A 22,760-nucleotide genomic window follows, 5' to 3' on the forward strand; every position below is an offset into this window, starting at 1 on the left:
CCTGACTTCGTACGATTACAATCCATTACTTTTGTTTTGGACTTATTTATTTTCATCTCGTACTCTTTACCCAAGCCTCTGTCGATACATTCAGCAATTTCTCCAGATATTCTGCAGTCTCAGATAAAATATCATCAGCAAATCTCAGGGTTTAGATTTCCGCTCCTTGGATTGTGATTCCCTTCCCAAATTCATCTTTGATTTACTTTACTGCCTGTTCTATATAATTGAAAAAGAGGGGGGGACAAACTGCAGCCTTGCCTCACTCCTTTCTGGATTGCTGCTTTTTCAAAGCCCACGATTTCTTATCACCGCAAACTGATTTTTATACAGATTGTACAGAATTCTTCGATCTCAGTATCTGATCCAGATCACCTTCAGAATCTCAAACAGCTTGGTTCAATCAACATTATCAAATGCCTTTTCAAGATCTACGAACGGCACGTACGTGGGCTTATCCTTCTTAATTCGATCCCTTACGATCAGACGTAAAGTCAGGATTGCTTCACGTGTTCCTACATTTCTTTTGAAGCCAAATTGATCTTCTCCCAGCTTAGTTTCAACTTGTCTTTTCATTCTTCTGTGAATAATACGTGTTAAAATCTTGCAGGCGTGAGATACTAAACTAATGGCGCGGTAGTTTTCACACTTGTCAACGCCCTGAAGGTAACTTGCACACTGATCGTAGACATAATAGTATATAAGTGAATTAGTGTACTAATAGATTGTGCTACGGTGTGCATGTGTCTTTGATCATAAAAAATTATGATTATACAAAGGGACCTAACATCTAGGTCATGGGCCGAATCAACAAATGACAGAGTACGCTTTTCTCACTCAAATCTACTCTGGTCCGCATTGTAAATTGAGGAGGGATGCAATTAAAAAATAGTCCTTTGGATGTCTTCTCAAATTCCTCCACTACTTTGTCAATTTCTGCATCATCAAGTATATGGATCGCCAAACAAATTTAGTAACCTTCCTGCTCATAATCCTGTGTATATTTTCCGGAATCGATCAATCTATGCATGAGATGCGTAAAAATCACTCTTTATAGGCGGAACTCCTTGCGAAATTTCTTCATGTCTTCTTCACTGACACTCCTTTTTTGCATTCATAGCCTCCTGAAATTGAAAATAAAGTTGTCATATACATTTTTTTTCGAATTCCATTTCCCAACAGACTTTGCACCTGTTTATTTTACATATAATGAACACATTCCGATTTAACCAAGCAAAAATTCTTTTAACGTTAATAAATGACCGCCACTTCTTGCCCCTTCATTATTCCAGAACTTTTTACCGTTTTCCTTAGACGCATTGCTGATAGTGAGCCCTTTAGACTTCCTTTCTGATCTAGGAATATAACTGGAATTCGATGACACATGGAGATAGACTTATTGCATCACTAGATGCCAGGAATTCATGTTAGAGTCTCGAACTCGGTTCTTCTTCATCGCTTGTTTTCAGAGAAAGAGAGCCGCGAACAAAATCACTGCAGCTGTCACTACCACTGTTGTTCCCATTTATATCAAGGAATGTCTCTAAAAGGATGAATGCCTGTTTGATTGCAAAAAAAAAAATGAAAACCTACAACCTGTTTTCCAGTCATTGACCGGGTCAGGGATGTAATGAATGAAACATATATATATAGGCTGTTATTACAATGGGGTCGCCACTCCCAAGGTGATTTATTAATGAAAGATAAGTGCTGCGAAATGATAATGGAGAGTGTTGCTGGAATGAAAGATGACAAGGAAAACCGGAGTACCCGGAGACAAACCTGTCCCACCTCCGCTTTGTCCAGCACAAATCTCACATGGAGTGACCGGGATTTGAACCACGGTATCCAGCGGTGAGAGGCCGACGCGCTGCTGTCAGAGTCACGGCAGCTCTCCTGTTTGATTATTGTCAATTAAATCTATTGACCCATTTCTTCTTCTTTTGAATTTATTTCTCCCGTAGAACAGATACTTTTATCGGGGAAGTGCATCTAAGCGAACTGTAACACGTGAATAGGATTTAAGACCTGTTCTTCTAAGGAATACATTGTGGCTATTCTCTTTCACTTTAAACAACCCTCAAAGTAGCTATATTATTTCCTGTTAATCTGATATAAAAGAACCCTCTCTCCGGCTTATCTGTCCCCGCTCGTCCACGCGCGCTCAAACATGAGCAGGTAAGTCAGCAGCTACGGTCATCTAATCCAGCCAGTTGCAGTCACATAATATACAGGATGACTTAAAATCCGTTAACATTTGACGAGGCAATACTTCACGGAATGTTGGAGGTAGAGAGGTAGACATTACAATGGGGGGTCTCATTGATACCAAAATAAAGTAAATAAATCTTCACTAACAATGTCTTTTCTGGTAACGTCAACATGCCGCGATTGCTGGCACCCTCTCAGGTCAGCTCCTTTTATACCGTACACGGGTCTCATGCGGTGGTCATTTTGTGTACTTTACTTTGTGTCAGTAAAACCTCATGTCGCGCCAACCATATGTGCCAATTATTACCTCTCTATCTCCAGTATTTCGTGAAATATTGCCCCATCAAATGTTAACGGAATTGTGGGTCTAGATTTGTCAGTCTTCCAATTCAAGGCAGCAACTCATTTTTTGCATGAGGTCTTCTTACATCATGCGGAATCAACCATCAAAATGAGAGGTGTGTTTCGACACGATAAAGTTCGATAGTTCTCATGTAAGGCCTCTCTAGTCTGTGGTAATATAACAGTAAACTAGATATCCTTACTAATATATACAGTCTGAATATTTGCCTGTTTATCTGTTTGCCTGCCCGTCTATCTCTTATGTAAAACATATTTGACCGATCGAGCTTAAATTAGGAAAGGTAACTTCGGTTAACATATCGGCTACTTACTATTATACTGTCTCTTATGGGGGACATGCAGAGAAAGAAAAACATGAAGTAAGTCAAAGGGAAGCTTAAAACTAAACTCTTTGTCCTATCAGAAACTGGAGCCCACGAGATATAATTAGAATTACATTTTTCTAAAAAAAAAAAAAAACATTAAAATTTGTTTTCTCGTCCAGATCCTGCTACTTATTCGCAAAAAATGCCTCAGTATCCAAATTGTATATCATATTTTGATTAAATATTTAAGTAAACAAGGTTAATAAATAAATAAATACATAAATAAATAAAATTTACTCAAATAAATATTAATGATAATATTAATAAAATAAGGGTGCAATAGATTTTAAGAAATGTTAGGAGAACTGAACTCAAAAATTACATCCCAGAGGTGGAGATAAAGCGAATCCGAAAGGCTTGATGAGCCACACACACAAAAAGAAACCCTCATTAGAAGAGTAAACACGGCAGTACGGTCAGTATGGGCATGCCAGGTCCTTATTACCAAATTAAAGAAAGGCTGGTACATTCACGAACCACGAAGGGATTTCTAATATTATTCACTCAGTTCCCTTAAAAAGAGAACAAAAAAGACCATCCACTGCAAAAGCAACCCTGAAATACATGAGCTAATATCGCATTCTATAGAAATGACCAACAACAACCTATACTCCAAAGGAGCAAAGATAAATTGAAGAAATGGCCGAAAATACGCACGGTATGTACTTGCGTATGATGCCACTAGATGGTGTATATAAACAACAGTGTGGGTCTAAGCATGCCCTAAGTTCAGTGTGTAATGAAATGAAATGTCGTATGGCTTTTAGTGCCGGGATATCGCAGGACGGGTTCGGCTCTCCAGGTGCAGGTCTTTCTATTTGACTCCCGTAGGCAACCTGCGCGTCGTGATGAGGATGAAATGATGATGAAGACAACACATACACCCAGCCCCCGTGCCGTTGGAATTAACCAATTAAGGTTAAAATCCCCGACCCGGCCGGGAGTCGAACCTGGGACCTTCTGAATCGAAGGCCAGCACGCTGACCGTTCAGCCAACGAGCCGGACAGTTCAGTGTGTGAATGAGAGCGTCACAAAATGGAAGTCAACAAGCAGGAGGAACGATCGAATATTAAAATAGCAGTTCTCCGTGGCAGAAATGCACGCTAATGCCATGCAGAGCTGCGGGAAGCATTAGGTGTAAATGCCATGCCCTATAGAACAGTGGCTAGGTGATTGGAGACGTTCAAACGGGGTAGAGTATCAACTGCCGATTTGCCGCGCCCAGGCCGTTCAGTGTCCATGGACAAAGATGTTTATTATAATTCGTTTTTGTTGCACCAAATGCGCCGTGCAGTGCGAACCAAACTTCCAGATCTTTTGGACAACGCTATAATCCTACACGATAACGCGACAACTCACACAGTAGCCATCGTTCAGCGTCGCTTACAACGGCAGGGATGGGAGGTTCTTCCACACCCGCCTTATTCGCCTGATCTGGTTCCATGTGACTATGATCTAATCCCCAAAGTCAAGAAGCCATTACGTGGACAACGGTTTGCTAAGAAAGAAGACATCGTAACAGCATTTTGGAGAGAGGTGTCACACGTTGGCGATACACATGCAGCGACTGGTATTCAGCGCCTGTCCCACCGCTGGCAACGCACAGTGGAAACCTTGGGTGATTATTTCGAAGGTCTGTAACCAGTGGAGACCTGTCCTCTGTACGTAGTCTTGTGTATTTTCTGTCAATACCATAATAAAACAATGTTTACCAATGACCTGTGCTCTGTCACTTTCCTACAAGAATCTCCTGAAGTCAGAATTTGTCTTCAGGCAGTATGCATAAGTACATGCCCTATATTTACAAATGCATATCTTAGATTTTCCGTGTTGTCTCCTGTTCGCGAGGGAAAAATAGTTGCCATGACTTATGACTCGACCTTCGTGGATTGAAGCACATTATTTCAAAATCATAGGATACCCTATAAGAATAAATTGTGTAAATTTGCAATATCCTATTGGGACACGGTTACCCAGTTAAAAGGACCCTAAGCCCAATCTACATTGTGACCGGTGGAAAGGAATTCTTAATTTCAAATGTGAACAATAAGGTTACATTTTGAAAAGCCGAGCCGAATCCAATGAAAGGTAAAGGGGGTTCCGAGAAAAAGACGCTCGAACATCCTAGTGATATTTAAAGGAATGCAGGCAAGCCCGAATACTTAAATTGGTCCCGCATGGCGATGTAATCGAAAAACGATAGTGAAAAAATATTACTCGTAGTATCGCCTGAAGAAAAGATGGTAAATTAACCTACATTGTTGAACGATAGACATAAAAACTCGAGCTTAAAATTACAAATTTATTAAAAAATCTCCCTCAACCATGAGAGGAAATATTGTTGCTTATTAAACAGTGATTTTCAGTATGTCCTCGTAGCTTGAAGCACATTACAAAAGCGCATCACAAAAGGATCATGCATACATTTTAGGATGAAATTTCCCACATAAATGCTCATATAGCATTTCATCGTAACTTAAACGATTTTCCAGAAAATAACGTTTCTTTACATGTGAAAGAAGCATTCAAGCATGCGGTAGAGGATACTTGAACGTCCAGTTCGGAGTCGGAAAACTACTTAAAATGTATGGACCAGTTCGAAGAACTTCAAAGATTTTCTGAAAATAAGTTGCACAGTAGGTAATTGAATTCAATAACAATCACAAAAAACTATATGCAACAACATGTATTTTCGATCTGAAGTAAGCTACTTTTAAGATAGATTCAGCTCGCTTGCATACGGGCTACAAAGGGAGGCTAGAGAAAAGTATCACCTCACTTGCTTGCGCTGTGAGGAAGGCAGCGAGTGAGTAAAGATAAACCGCTCACAAAAATTCTGAACTTCCTTGAATTCCTTTGAGTCTGGTCGTAGGACTGTCATGTGTGTTGCTTTCGCCATACTGACAAGCTTCACATGATTGTTCACAATGAGAGCTGAAGCACTGCTTTTGTCTCACGAAAAAACAAGCGTAAGCTACTATTGGTGGAAATTCATATCAAACTGGAAAAAATTCTACGCGTGCGAAGCTGCAGATAAATGCTAGTTCGCAATAATTTACTTAACATTGTTTCAACAATTTGGCTAACCAATTGCAGTTGATGCCGAGGCATAGGAATTAGGTGTCTTGAGCGGAACGTTACATTTCTCCAAAGCGAAGTCATATAGGCTGCGTGATTATGGAGAAGTTGAGGATTTCTGTGGAAACTTGCCCAGCATTCACATTTCGCATGCAGCCACAGAGCTTTCCACTCAGAGCCATGTGAAAATCTCGGTTTTATAAAAGAATATTCAATACCAGGCCTTCCAACCACGGACCCTTTTAGTCCTAGAACTTCCCCACCCCTACCGCATTTCCGTTGCGCAACAGCATATCGACGAGTTTTTCCTGCCAAGACTCCTGCCCGATCAGTTGGCACGCTTATATTGGAATGTCACGTGGTTGGCATGACGAAATCCTTAGCTATATTACTTGGCATTCTTGACCAAATCCTCTACCTCTCGTGTTAAATAGCTCTTCAGTTGTTCTCGCGAGTCTGAGGGAACACCATTCTAGCCCTCAGTCCAAAATTAAAATCCCTGGTCCGCCCCTGAATAGAACCCAGGGACTCAAGATAAGAGGCAGATACGCTATCACTACACTACGGGACGGGTGAATTGTCCTGAAAAACAAAAAAGCATTACACTCTTCATTAAGGAAGGTGCTAGAACGTAGCCAGTTAAGTTAAAAAACTACGGCCCGGTTTATTCAACCTCAGTTAACATTTAACTGCATGTTAAAAGAATTTAGTGAACTTAACCAAATGTGCATTTCATCAACATTGGTTAAGACTAACAATCCGTTAAACTCTCAGTTAACTGCCCAGGTTAATTAAAGAAGTTAAATTCTCTGTTTGCTCAAAATATGGTGGGTGCATTAGGTGCAGAAATTCTCTATCTTGAATATCTGGAATATGTTAGGCCTTTTCCAGAAAGAGTTAGAAAGAGAAAAGATTATTTTCATACAGTTGTTTCAGTTGCTTGATCGTACGTTGGCTAACGTCGATATTTGCATTGAATTCACTACACATTTTCTGCCAAACGTCACTTTTAGCTTTGAGCAGAAGTTCTGCATGAAGAAATCGAATGACAGCACGCACTTCACATTTGGCGGGAGACTCTATTGTCCTATGTATGTTTACGTGCTCATTGCTGCTCAGAACTGACAAGTGCGACGTGACGCGGACGAGAACCATACTAGGCCACTGTGCAACACAGCTATGGGTGGGGGAGGGGCTAGAACTGATGAGTACAGCATCGGCATGTGCCTGGTGTGAAAATGGGAAAGCACTGAAATCCAGCTTGAAGGTTAACGACAAGATCGCCACTTTATGTGAATTTAGCCCAATTGAATGGACGAATGCCGTTCCTGATGCCAAAAGTATGAGGGGGAATGTAATCACGTATGTTTGTTTCTCCGATGTCCGGCTCCATGGCTAAATGGTTAGCGTGCTGGCCTTTGGTCACAGGGGCCCCGGGTTCGATACCCGGTAGGGTCGGGAATTTTAACCATCATTGGTTAATTTCGCTGACATGAGGGCTGGGTGTATGTGTTGTCTTCATCATCATTTCATCCTCATCAAGACGCGAAGGTCGCCTACGGGCGTCAAATCAAAATACCTGCCCCTGGCGAGCAGAACATGTCCTCGGACACTCCCGGCACTAAAAACCATACGCCATTTCATCTTTTTGTTTCTCCGATGTTTGGTAGTGTACTGCGATGTCATGTGATGTGTGCGAACGAAGAGATGTATATAGATACGAACATAAACAACAAATTCCCGAGCCAGAGGACATAAAAACGTATACAGCTGAAGTCCCTGCTGAGCCAAGAATCAAACCCAAGGCTCTCTGAACAAGAAACCACTACGCTCACTTGCCAAGGACCCGGGCAATCAGAGAAAAATAATTCAGTGAAATTATTAAGAATATTTCACACACACACACATGAGCATGAGATTAAGGAAAAAACCACGCATGGTAACTACGTGAAGATGAGATGGGCATGTAAAGACCGCTCAAATTACGATGACCGCCCAAGCGTGTGCTGTTTTGTATTCAGCACAGCACATTATCTACTTCTTGTGCGTTAATAATAGTGCATGTAAACAACAAGCTCTGGAAAAACATAGAATGATTGAGATGTGTACGGTCCATAGCGTGCACAGCGAGGGGGCGGACATGCAACACGGAGCTCGTGACGTTCTTCGGCCGCCTATAGCGCTCGACCTGTCTACGGCTTTGTGGACTACAACACCGCCAGAAAATAACAGGTGCTTAGCAGCGCTACGGCGTGGTAATGTAGCATGTGACAGTGGGACACGGAACAACACTGTATGATAGTAATTGCAATAATTTCTTGTATTTTAAAATATAATTAGATCCTCCGTTTTAAAAATCAGTGTTCATACAAAATAGTGATGGGCGTTTATCTAAACAATTCCTGGGAACTGTTAGTTAACATGGTGCTAACTCTCTCAAGAGTCACGATCAGTGGGTATCTAGAAGGCAGTGGTAGAACCATGCAGTTTCTTTGAGCGCGCTCCGATGCGCTTTTGTTTGAATACGTTTGTGATAAACATGTGCTGTATATGGGTGCCACAAATCGATTTGAACGAATGTCACCCCAAGAACAAAGTGTGATCATGTTACACAATATTATTGTGCGAGATCTGACAATTGCACAACTTTCACATTTGTATGATTATGTAATTATAATATAATTTTTAAAGTGTTTAACCAGTATTAAATGATTGTTAAAAATAGTCCCTGTGTTTAGGTCTCATTTGCAAAATAAATTGTATTCGAAATTAACAATGTAATTGGAATAATTAATTCATTGAAATAATACACGGTACGTGGAAGTTAATTTGGAAATACAATCCTAACCAAGTGTGCTGGTGATTTGTTGAGTCTACTAGTGCCCGAGTTTTTAGATTTTAACCTGTTTTTTTCCCTGGAAAATTAGTTAACAAATTTCAAGATTATATATTCGTTTCACACTTCCCGAAGCAGAATATGAGACTATAAAATCGACATAGAAAGTGAAGGATGCGAAAAGCGTAAGCAGATACGACTGCCTTGGCCTTGCAAACCCACCTAGCTAATACCATTGGAATCAGAAGAAAACGAGAGTTAGCCGAGAGATTTTTATTTTATTTGTTTAACGTCGCACCGACACAGATATGTCTTATGGCGACGATGGGATGAATAAGGCCTAGGAAGTGGAAGGAAGCGGCCGTGGCCTTAATTAAGGTACAGCCCCGGCATTTGCCTGGTGTGAAAATGGGAAACCACGGAAAACCATCTTCAGGGCTGCCGACAGTGGGACTCGAACCCACGGTCTCCCGATTACTGGATACTGACCGCACTTAAGCGACTGCAGCTATCGAGCTCGGTTTAGCCGAGAGAGATCGGATAAAGTGAAGGAACCCAGAACAAGTAGGTGGAAGCAATGCCAGACTCAGTTATGAGTTGCCTCTCTACGATACTTTCCTTTCAACATATTCGTTTTGCTGCTTGACGTCGCATTAATAAGGGGTAAATTTCCAGTGAAGTTGGGATAGGAAAGGGCTAGGACTGGGAAGGAAGTAGTCGTTAAACACAGTCCCAGCATTTTTCTGGTAGTAAAATAATACCGAGCTCGATAACTGCAGTCGCTTAAGTGCGGCCAGTATCCAGTATTCGGGAGATAGTGGGTTCGAATCCCACTGTCGGCATCCCTGAAAATTGTTTTCCGTGGTTTCCAGTTTCACACACGGCAAATACCGGGGCTGTACTTACCCGTTCTAGCCCTTCCGTTAGCCACAGGCGCTGAAAACCTATAATAATAATATTATTGGTTTTACTGCCCATTACCTAAATACTATGACGGTTGTCGAAGAAGTCGTGGTGCCAGGATTATGTTCTTTTACGTGACAAGGCTGACGTAAGTGAGCACCTTCAAATACCAGCGGAAACGGCTGAGATCTAACACGTGAGTTTGGGGTCCAATGGCGGGCACTATATCGTATGAATCACTCAGCTTCGTTGCTGCAAGCGTACGTAAATTGCTGGAACATTGAACAAGTACCAAACAAGCAAACGCGCAGTGTAATAGTCCATTAGTGCTTTGACCTGCCAAGACGACTGCTGCCCAGCCAGATGGCCTGTAGATTTTAGAATGCCATATGATCAGTTGGTTTTACAGCAGGGAAGGGAACAAGAGAATCTCTTCTAGCATTAAGAACTATTCTAGAAAGAAGACTAAGTGTTAACAGGAAAACATACATTGCATTTGTGGATCTAGAGAAAGCCTTTGACAAAGTAAACTGGAAACAACTCTTTAGGAACATGAAGAATATAGGACTGGACTGGAGGGACAGAAGAATCATTTACTCCTGTACAAAAATCAAAGCACAGCAATAGAAATCAATGGTAATGTTAAGATAGCATCCATTAGAAGGGGAGTGAGACAAGGTTGTGCGCTATCTCCATTTGTGTTCAACATGTCCATTGAGCAGGCCATATTAAAACTTAAGCAAAAAACCAAAGGAATTAAAATTTACGGACAACAAATCCCCTGTGTAAGGTTTGCCGATGACATTGCATTAATTTCAGATTCAGTGCGGGAAATAAGTAAAATGCTACGAGTTTTAACATAAACACTACAATAATCAAAATTGAAACTGAACACGTCGATAAGAAAAGTGTTAGTTGTCAACTGAATAAATACTAACAAACATTAAGATAGGTGATGAAACTGTACAACAAGTAAGTCAATTTTGCTACTTGGGAAGCATTATCACTCAGGACAACAGGTGTACCGCAGGAAGAGGATTGCTCTAGCTAAACAAGCCTTCAGAAACACGAAACAGCTTCTGACACGCAGGAACATTAAAATTAAAATTAAGAAATAATTTGCCAAAACGTCTGTGTTGAGTATTTTGTTGTATGGTTGTGAAACATGGGTCTTAGCAAAACAGGATATAAAACGCCTGGAAGCAATGGAAATGTGGATATGGAGGAGGATGTGAAAATTAGATAGAGAAAAAGTCAAACAATAGGGTCCTTAAGGAAATAGATGAAACAAGGGAATTGATCAACACTGTAGAAAAGAGGAAAATCAAATTTCTTGGCCACACACTTCGACAAAATACATTCCTCAGGACTACGCCAGCAGGAAATGTTCTGGGTAAGAAAGAAAGAGGAAGGACGAGGAAGAAGTATCAGGATTCCGTGATGGACAGGCTGAATTTTTAAAAAATATGTTGACATGGAACGCTCAGCAGAGGAGAGACAAATGTGGTTACAGCGACAAGGCCTTGCCTTTAGGATATGAATGAATGAATATGATCAGTGTGATGTCATCTTCGGCTCTATTTCTTGGCTCTTTTGACCGGGTTCCCTGCCCCTCGTATTAGCATCAGTTGGTCATACTAGGTTAAGTGAACCACGTTCCAGCCATCAGCCCAGAATTAAAATCTCCTGGCTGCTCGGGGTTCGAACCAAGTGCTTCCATGTAATAATCGGTCACGTTACCCCTATACCACGGGGATGATTTTTTTTTTTGCTACTTGCTTTACGTCGCACCGACACGGATAGGTCTTATGGCGACGATGGGACAGGAAAGGTCTAGGAATGGGAAGGAAGCGGCCGTGGCCTTAATTAAGGTACAGCCCCAGCATTTGCCAGGTGTGAAAATGGGAAACCACGGAAAACCATCTTCAGGGTTGCCGACAGTGGGATTCGAACCCACTATCTCCCGGATGCAAGCTCACAGCCACGCGCCCCTAACCGCACGGCTAACTCGCCCGGTTGGGGATGATTTTAAACAAATAGCAAAATAAAATTAAAAAATCCTTCCGAGTATCGGGATCACTAGGACCTTAATAGTAACAGATTTCCTTTGCGGCATATCATTGAACTAGCAGAAATAGTCGTACTTTCTTTCTACTTGCTGTGCACACTGTAATTAAGCCCTGTTTATAGCGGATTGTGGGATGCCTTTCACCCTCATGTGAAGGGAGGAGAATGTTTGTGGTCACCTGGTTTATAAGCCGAGTTTTTTTTTCTGCTGCCATTTCCTTCTTCACACCGTTAAGCATAATATTAGGGGAAAGAAATGGTCGCTATATTTTGTCTCTGTCTTACCTTCTTATTAACCTCTTTTTGTGTGCTGCGTTCAGTGCTCGTACTTTTATCGTTAACGCCCCTTCCCATGTTTCCTCATTACTGAAGGCAAAGCGGCATAAAGGAAGAATAAATAAAAGGGCGTACGCAGACGAATAATTAGAAACTTTTAATGGGTGTACGTGCGTTCACAATCCAATTCTTTTGATGAAAGTTTGTAGAAGTTTGAATGATCCGAACAAGGGTTAAGCGAAGAGAACTATTTCACTCCAATGCACAGATAATATTATTAGCAGAGTTCTGAAAGATGCAGTAGGTATATACACATCGTGTTATGATGTGCAGAAGGAAAGATATTACACTTAAGTTAAAACTCACAGGGAAGAACAGAAGAATGGAACCATCTCTGAGATAAACTGTTTAGAGTCTTTTAGTGCCAAGGGAGGCCCTGGGTTCGATCCAGCTCAGTCCAGGGATTTTAATTCTGCATTGAGGGCTTGAACAAATACGGGAATGTGAGATCAACCGAGGAACTATTTAATACGAAACAAAGCGGACCTGGTCAAGAAAACCAAGCAATACTGCTCAGGACGTTATGTTGACCTCGTGGCAGGCCATGCGGCTGGCAGCTGCCGTCTTGGCAGCCCAAGATGCTAACGAGCTGTTAACCGAGCGAGTTGGCTGCACAGTCTGGCCCTGTAGGTGTAAGTTTTGCCTTCGGTAATGGTAGGTTTGTAACCCACCATCGGTAACACTGAATATGATTTTCGTGTTCTGCACTTTCAATCTCGGCACCTACTGCCTTTATACCATAAACAAGGCCACAACCACTTCCTTCCCAGTCTTAGCCCTTTCATATCCTAACGTCACCGAAATCTATCCAAGTTATTGTGAAATCAAAAGTGAGCAAAAAATAAATAAAATAAATAAATAAATAAATAAATAAATAAATAAATAAATAAATACAAGGTCTGTTGCACCACTGGTTGTTCAGGAGAATGTAGTTTTTATGTTTCGATGTATTATCAATTTTCATCTTCATAACTTTGAATATAAACACGCATTGCTCATTAAGGATCTTGCCAAGACGACTGCTTCCCTCCAGATTACCTGTACATAGTATAGTGTCCACGTGGACAGCGTGATGGCTTCCTCAGTCGTATAGTTTGTTCATCAATCATTCAACTTTGATCTGCATTTGGGACAGTCGCTCAGGTGACAGATTGCCGATCAGATGTTTAACTAGTATTTTCTTAAATAATTTCAAAGAATTTTGAAATGTATCGAACATCTACCTAAATAAATTATTCCAATCTTGAACTATTCTGCCTATATAGGAAAATTTGTTCTATTTTGTTCTCTTGAATTCCAACTTAACCTCACATTGTCATCTTTCCTACTTTTAAAAACTCCTCCTAAATTAATTTGTATACTGATGTCATTCGATGCCATCTCTCTACTGAGAGCTCAGAAAACACAGCTTAATCGAGCATCTCGTCTCTTTTTTTCCAAAGTCTTCCCAGTCAAAACTTTGCAAATAGAGCTGAATTTTCTTTGGAATTTTTCCAGTTCTCAAATCAAGTAATACTGGTAGGGCCCAGTACACTGGAACCAGACTGTGGTCTTACCATTGCCCTATGCCTGGAAAGTGAGGAGTTGTTCATTTATTACCCCAATGATATTTGAAGTTAGCCGTTACTGAAAAACGTGGTAGCCAGCTTTACGAAAGACGTTCACCCACATCCGATTGTGTTCAATCGCGTTTAATGCATGTCTAGGAAAGATGACAATTAACAACCAAATACCGAGATAGGAATCAGATGGAGCATCTTTCGTAACTAAACCTAAACCTAAGTATTTTATTCAGTGTTCCTAAAGAAATTTACTCTTTCTAGTAGCGTTGATGGGGGAAGGGGTGGAGAAAACATTTTTATTGCATTTTAGCTGGCTTATTTATTTATCCGTGTCCGAAATCACTAGAATATATTTACAACTACTCTATTTACACTTTGTTTTTCCAGTATTCAACTGTCGAGATGGCACATTCATTGGCTTCCAACAAATCCTTCATACTACATGGTTTAGGCAGATTTCTACACATGAGAAGGTGTCCATGATCTTGCTTTTCACCACACTCACACAAATCTTGATCACTGTATCCCCACCTTTTCAGGTTGGTTTTACAACGTGTCACTCCAGATCTTAATCTGTTAAGTGTCTTCCAATGTCCATGGCTGAAACATAGGAATTAACTAATAAAACAAGCAAATTGTACAAGCCCTGTTTTCTTATCAGCTAAGTATTTATTTTCTTTAATTACTAACAAAATTATTTGCAGAAACACGCACAAAATGTCGTTCGCCGCGGTTAACTGATATATCGAGTGCCACAGCAAGTAGTGGAGATATTGCATGTGCTATGAGAAAGGATAGCAGGGGTATATTTTTTGCCATGGTCATGGACACTCAGATACGATTCACTCGCTTGTCGCGCGTATTCCTCAGCCTGACTCTATCTTTAGCGTCTGTTAGTTTCTTCGTGTGTAGTCAAACACTAAATGGTTTTTAATTGTATAATCACGCCATTCTTCTGAGTGCCTCAGACGGTTGAGGTGCTGGCCTTCTGACCCCAACTTGACAGGTTCGATCCTGGCTCAGTCAGGTGGTATTTGAAGGTGCTCAAATACGTCAGCCTTGTGTCGGTAGATTTACTGGCACGTAAAAGAACTCCTGCGGGACTAAATTCCGGCACCTCGGCGTCTCCGAAAACCGTAAAAGTAGTTAGTGGGACGTAAAGCAAATAACATTATTATTATTAGTCTATTATTATTATGATTATGATTATTATTATTATTCCTTCGGTAAAAGTTTCATAGTATAGTATTGAATCAAAATCTCAAAAATACTATTATTACCACACTTGAGTTAATAAACCGTCAACCTTTACCTGTCTGTCGCTGAGAGAGCATAAATACACAATTTTGTAGCTTTTTTTCAGTTATGTTGTTTATATATCCCCTCCCCCGCTACATACCCAAAACCCGTGTACGTTCTTTTGTCTGTACATTTTTGCCTACCCATTTCTAACACCCAATCGCCCCTACTGACTCTTTCCGTGTCATGCCTTTACGCACCTCCGTTTGAATACCACTATTACCTCTCAGCAGTTCTTTAGCACATACCACAACTTTGTGTGTGTCTCTCTCTTTTCGCATGAAATGTTATAGTCACCCCGATCAAAAAGAAGTAGGTATCGCTGGAGAAGTTTAAATTCCTGAGCGGGATTATTATATAACAAGGAGGAAAATGACTCAGCTTTTTCAAAATCAAGCATTTCACTCTTGGAATTTGCCGAGCAGAAAGCATCTCCATCAATGCAGACACCTCTGCAGCTAACGTTTGAGTGAGTAACCGAAACACTTTCTTGTTCACATGGGTCATATAATTTTCCAGTATATGTCATGTAAGTTGGGAGCCTCCGTGGCTCAGGCGGCAGCGCACCGGCTTCTCATCCCTGGGTTCCGAGGTTCAAATCCTGGTCATTCCATGTGAGATTTGTGCTGGACAAAGCGGAGACGCGACAGGTTTTCCTCCGGGACCTCCGGTTTTCCCTGTCATCTTTCATTCCAGCAACACTCTTCAATATCATTTCATTTCATCTGTCAGTCATTAATCTTTGCCCTAGAGCAGTGCGACAGGCTTCGGCAGCCGGCACAATTCCTATCTTCGCCGCTAGATGGGGGCTTCATTCATTCCATTCCTGACCCGGTCGAATGACTGGAAACAGGCTGTGGATTTTCATGTCATGTAAGTTCCCGGCGGTTCAAACAGTCGCTGGCATGTCACAGACAACCTGCTCTCGTCATTCTGACCGTGGCGGGATCGGAACACTTGACCACGTGCTTTAATTTTTTGTAATGGGGAACTGCTTAGAAATCTGCGCCATAATCAGGAACGAGTAATTCTGGTGTCTGCCTTGCTAGACAGGAAGAACACTGGCTTTCTACCAATGAATCCGTCAGAAGAATGGGCATTATTGCCAACCACCAATAAGCATGGACATCTGTGATACTTGATCCAATTATTCTCTTTTAGAGTAACTCTAAATCACGCTGAGGAAATTGATAATGAGAAAATGAAAATCCACAGTCTGTTTCCAGTCATTCGACCGGGTCAGGAATGGAATGAATGAAGCCCTATCTAGCGGCGAGGATAGGAAATGTGCCGGCTGCCGAAGCCTGTCGCACTCCTCTGAGGCAATGACTAATGAATGATTAATGAAATGAAATGTTAATGAAGAGTGTTGCTGGAATGAAAGATGACAGGAAAAACCGGAGTACCCGGAGAAAACCCTGTCCTGCCTCCGCTTTGTCCAGCACAAATCTCACATGGAGTGACCGGGATTTGAACCACGGTATCCAGCGGTGAGAGGCTGACGCGCTGCCACCTGAGCCACGGAAGCTTCTGATAATGAGAATAAGAATATAAAGAATCTTGCATGTTATGTTTGACAGTGTAATATCTGTCATAAAAACAGGTCGGTGAAGGGTGTATTATTTTGAAATATAGTGTGCTGAAATACACATGAGCTACAAAAATACTGATGATCCAGCTTAATATACTGCAAAAATATATAAAAGCCATAATCATTCACTCAAAATCCTTCACGATCACCTCTGCTTCTGATGTACCTCTTTGTGTTATCGTCTTCATCACTGAAGATGAAAGTGTCAAGTGACTTCATTCCGTACCGTACTTGGCCCTCATTATAAGTATATTGTTCAACTCCATGGCTAAATGGTTAGCGTGCTGGCCTTTGGTCACAGGGGTCCTGGGTTCGATTCCAGGCAGGGTCGGGAATTTTGACCGTCATTGGTTAACTTCGCTGGCACGGGGGCTGGGTCCTCATCAACATTCTCATCACGACGTGCAGGTCGCCTAGGGGAGTCAAATCAAGCGACCTGCACCTGGCGAGCCGAACATGTCCTCGGGCAATCCCGGCACTAAAAGCCATAAGTACGGTATATTTAGAATTCAGGATCTTTGTGAACACTCATTGTAGGGGACCTGATATGTTTTTGAATAATAAATAAATAAATAAATAAATAAATAAATAAATAAATAAATAAATAATGTACTTGATATATGGTCTAAACAGCTAACTATTATTCCCGAGTCCCTTAATTTTAAAATTCAGATGATGTCTACTTTCCTAAATAAAATTTTCTAAAAAAAATATTTTAAAGGATAGGTAACTCATGTCACTCAAAGAAAATACAATGGTCGTACAACTGATGGCCGAGGCTAAGTTAGAAAATGAAACGCGGTGGAGCCAAACAAAGGAAAAGAGCAAAGTTTACCAGAACAAAACTACAATAACCTTCACGTGAATTAGAAACATGTTTTGTGTGGGACTTCTAACTTGAAAAGCATACTACAATGAAGTTTATAGTGCAAAGCTATGTATCTACTTAAGTTAACAGTAAAGCTTCTTTTGTAAGGCTAGATCATTTTTTCGAGGTGCAGCTAACCATATTTGGATTATACAGAAAACACCGGCCAGTCCCAACGGGTGGTTCTTACGACAAAGATGCACAGCAAACATTCTGTGGTTCAGTCGATAAAGTAACTTTTAATCTCCTGTCATGTCGAAGCGTTTTCCATAATCCTTTCACTCCCCCCAAGGCATTTGTGTTTGTATTTACCAGCCCGTCAAAGTGTATGTGAGAACAGTTTAATATTTCATGAATACGTTTCGACATGCGTTGTATTTTAATACATTCAACAGGCATAACAGCATTTTCCACCATGTAGAGTCCGGTAAAATGTCTGCCATCATTCATAGTGCAGCGCTAGAATTGACGTGCATTAGTAATGTTTAAAAGATGACCATGCTTCACTCCGTGCTTACAGCCTGTAGGAGATTCCAACCTTCTTTTTACTTGTCCAGGAGATAATCTTATAGAAATTCCTCCCAATTAATGACTATAGGCAATCGATCTAAATTCGACATTACTTGTTATGAGAGTGTTTCATGAACTAATAAGTATTATCGCCAAGAGTAAGGTAAGTTATTATTATTTAATAGACAGGCAGGTTTCTCACAACTGTCGTACATCATCAGGGTTTATTGCTATAAGTATGGATTCAGGTGGTGCGCGTTAATTTCTGAAGCTGATGGCGAGAATGGCAGTGGTATATATTTTATGGAAACTAGATGGGCTAAGTGGCTCAAACGGTAGAGCCCTGGCTTACTGAGCCCAGGTTGACGAGTTCGAACCCGGCTAATTTCAGTGGTATTTGAAAGTGCCACATATCGGTAGATTTACCGTGTTCGTTTGATTATATGATTTTCAAAGTAAAGGGTTCTTACTTCACGACACTTAGAGGAATGAGGACTCCAGAATCTAAAAATTAGAAACGAACGACTAGTGTAGCTTTACGCTTTGTGTTCAAGAGATCGTAGGTTCGAAGTCCTGCGTCGGAGGATATAGAGATTGATTTCCATGCGTTCTAATTTTCTGTATTTTAGTGGTGTGCCATTTGAATTAGTGAACCAAGACATAAAATCTAGGTGTACATATTCGTAGGCCTACTAACTGTTCTGTTCCTGGAACACTTAACTCACTGTAGTAATAAAGAATGAATTTACAAATTTTGTGTGCTGTCGTGTAATATATTTTCTTTGCAGTACAGCAAGAATGAAAACTAACATTTTACTCTCACGGTCATTATCTTAACCTTCAAGTAATCTAGTTACTCACTCTTTGATAAATACAGTATTAAAACCATTTTAAACTAAGTGAAATGTTAGACTGGTGTACAATACTATACTTCTCTCTGGCTGATTTATTTAACAAATTTTGGAAACAAAAATTCTGATTGTTTTATTCTGACATTCGGTTATACAGGTTAATCAGTTAATGCGTGGAACAAAATTGGTTAATATATTAACTGGTTTCTTTTCCTCCATCACACCCGTTTCCTGATCAGTAAGCTGATTTTTTCCATGCAGCAAAATCAAAACATTAAAATAGGCAAATATAGACAGCAAACTAAAACAACTTCAACATAATCGATGTGATATTTATTGCCTTCGTTGCGATATATGTAAACAAATTCAAACAGTTCTCAGACAAGAAAAACGAGTATGTTCACAGAACGTAAACTATAATGTGCTTCCTTGTGGCTTTCAAACCAATAAGTGGTATCTCCCGTGGTATTACAGGAATCATAATAGTTGAGTGGAGTAGTCACTGGCTTTCACGAAGATAGTCCCTGTTCGAATTCCAGCCAATACACGTGGGATATTTTAAACGAATCACGTCACTATGAGCTGGATTCCACGCAAAACTGGAGATAATTCTACCGACACAAAGCTGAGCCTTCAAATACAGCCGAACTGGGCCGCCAGAGAACTCTCCAACTGGAGATAATTCTACCGACACGAAGCTGAGCCGTCAAATACAACCGAACTGGGCCGCCCGCGAGCTCTCCAACTGGAGATAATTCTACCGACACGAAGCTGAGTCGTCAAATATAACCGAACTGGGCCGCCAGCGAGCTCTCCAACTTGAGAAAATTCTACCGACACGAAGCTCAGCCGTCAAATACAACCGAAGTGGGCCGCCAGCGAACCCTCCAATTGGAGATAATTCTACCGACACGAAGCTGAGCCGTAAAATACAACCAAACTGGGCCGCCAGCGAACTCTCCAACTGGAGATAATTCTACCGACACGAACCTGGGCCGTCAAATACAACCGAACTGGGCCGCCAGTGAACCCTCCAACTGGAGATAAGTCTAGCGACACGAAGCTGAGCCGTAAAATACAACCGAACTGGGCCGCCAGCGAGCTCTCCAACTGGAGATCATTTTACCAACACGAAGCTGAGCCGTCAAATACAACCGAACTGGGCCGCCAGTGAACCCTCCAACTGGAAATAATTCTACCGACACGAAGCTGAGCCGTAAAATACAAACGAACTGGGCCGCCAGCGAACCCTCCAACTGGAGATAATTCTACCGACACAAAGCTCAGCCGTCAAATACAACCGAATTGGGCCGCCGGCGAACCCTCCAACTGGATATAATTCTACCGACACGAAGCTCAGCCGTCAAATACAACCGAAGTGGGCCACCAGCGAACCCTCCAACTGGAGATAATTCTACCGACACGAAGCTGAGCCTTCTAACACAACAAACCAGGCCACCAGCGAACCCTCCAATTGGAGAATTCTACCAACACGAAGCTGAGCCTTCAAACACAACCAACTGGGCCGCCAGCGAACTCTCCAATTAGGTTCAGAAAACCAGCGCTCTACTCTTTGAGCCACTCCACTCGCCTGCTCTTCCTCCAAGTAGCTAAAGTAAGGTTCATGGTGTTTCCTCTTCCCAGGCTCAACGTTTTAGTCTGCATAGCGTTTCCCTAAAATGTATTATTAGTTCAGTTATCAATCCAGACATCTACTATCCACTGAGTGCAATAAAAACGACGCGTTTATTGGCTCCCATCTGTTAATAATAGAGGGCTACTTTGTAAAATTTGATTCTGCTGGACATTCGGCAATGCCGCTTAGACTCATTGTACTGGTAATATTACTACTTTGAAAAGTGGTTAGCTTAGTGTCTCAGCTGCTGGTTGTCCATTTGGAGGTCCGAGATTCAATATTCAGTCGATCCTGTGTTGGAAGTTTCACCTGAAAAATCACGTGATGTCAGAAATGGCATGCGACTTTAAACTCTAGGCCAAAATCGAAACTGAGCCATGCGGTTCCAAAGACTATAGAGATACTCGGGATAAGTTGAGGAACGTTAGTTGAGCTGCTTAGTTGAATCGTCAACCTACTGGTCTTCAGTTCAGAGAGCCCAGATTTCTATTCCATTTTTTAATTCCTGTAGCTCGTTCTACATCCCTCTACATAGCGTCGGCATCAGGAAGGGCATTTGGCGGCAAAACCGGACCAAAAGTAATTCAACTGTCGATATCGATAAATGAGGAAAAAGGGCAGAAGGAATATATAGTTTTTGTACTGCTTCAAAAAATTGACTTGGAGAGGAAATCAAAATAATATCGAAATCAAGATATATGACTTAATCTGAATACTACATCGCGGATAATGGATTGCATCATTCTTCAAGAACTCATATACTCTTCATCGGCCATTGTAGTATTGCTGAATGGTTTAATAGAGGACTAACTGTGACCTGCGGCTTCGCTCGCGTGAAATTCGTAATTCGATAAAGGTGACCGTTCCTCAATACTTAACTAGGATATTTTCTGAAAATCACTAAAGTATAAACTCACCGAAATTGAGCTTCTTTTACCCCATGAACTCTTTTTAACCACGTTTGTGTCATTGCCTTTTGGACTTAAAATAACCAGGCTACTGGCGGAGCTAACTCTGGAACATGCGATATAGAACCGCACTTGTAAGAATCAATCCTCTCTCAATTCGAAAACAATAGAAAAGTAAACTCATAAAATTAATTCAACTCCTTCACTTATTTTCCGAAAACAAAAATACGTGCTTCTTTATTTTTAAAACACATTGGAAATACCTATTTTTACGTTTGTAACATGTTAAATTTTTGAGATATACTGATTTTTAAAATTCACCCCATTTTCACTTCTTTTAACTCTCCCTACCCCAAGCGGATTTTCCGAAAAAATACGTGTTTCTTAATTTTTAAAGTAGGTTCTAAATACGAATTTCCACGTCCTTTAACTGTTAAGTTTACGAGATTCAGATATACAAATTTTAAAAATTCAACTCCCCTTTCTCCCCCTTAGCAACGGAATATCCAGAAATCCTTCCTTAGTGAGCACCTACACTGTTATATAAATGTATCCGCAAAATTTCATTTCTTTATGTCCAGTATCTTTGGCTTGGCTATGGTGGTGAGTCAGTCAGTCAGTCAGTCAGGACATGATATTTTATATTGTTACGGGGTTACCTGTGGACCAGCAGAGGAGAAAGAAGGTGCCGGGGTGAATGGGTCTAACTACAAATTCATGAATTGATTGAAACTTTAACAAAGTTTATATTTCTTTAGGATTTCAGAAAGCAACAAACAGAACTTTAACAACTTTTCACTTAGTGAGATAACAATGACATATCAGGTACCATGACAAAGTTTAGAAAAGCAAGAAAATCCAAATTTTAGTGATTGTTTAGTAATCAGGGTTTCCAGCCCCTCGCTTCACAATTATTGAGCACTCAGCTCAAGATTTACAAAGACACAAAATTATACAAGGGCAGAAATCCCTCAATACAATGGAGCACTAGCTCCGTAACTTACAAAATCAAGCCTCCTAGAGGCACTTTTACAACACTTGAAAAAGAGCTAACGTGCTCTCCGTTTTCCAAGCCTCTCCAAGGCGATATCAGAAAATACAATCACTTGCCATCAAGGCACAACTTACAATTTGAAACAGGGGTATCTAGTACCCAACCTATTGGGCCGTAGCGAAAAAGAACAGGTTAAGTAAATGGCCCGAAACACAAATGAATGGAGGCGAATGCTTGCCCTCATAGATATGAACACTTAATACCTAAAGAGCACTAGGCCGATGAAACAGGGGCTATTCCCAAACTATGGAGGTGACTCGTATAAGAAGAAATTAAAGACATTACGAAAATTAAGAAAACCAGTTACAAAACGTAGTCACC

This window comes from Anabrus simplex, chromosome 1, assembly GCF_040414725.1.
Source record: "Anabrus simplex isolate iqAnaSimp1 chromosome 1, ASM4041472v1, whole genome shotgun sequence".
In the NCBI taxonomy this organism is placed as follows: domain Eukaryota; kingdom Metazoa; phylum Arthropoda; class Insecta; order Orthoptera; family Tettigoniidae; genus Anabrus; species Anabrus simplex.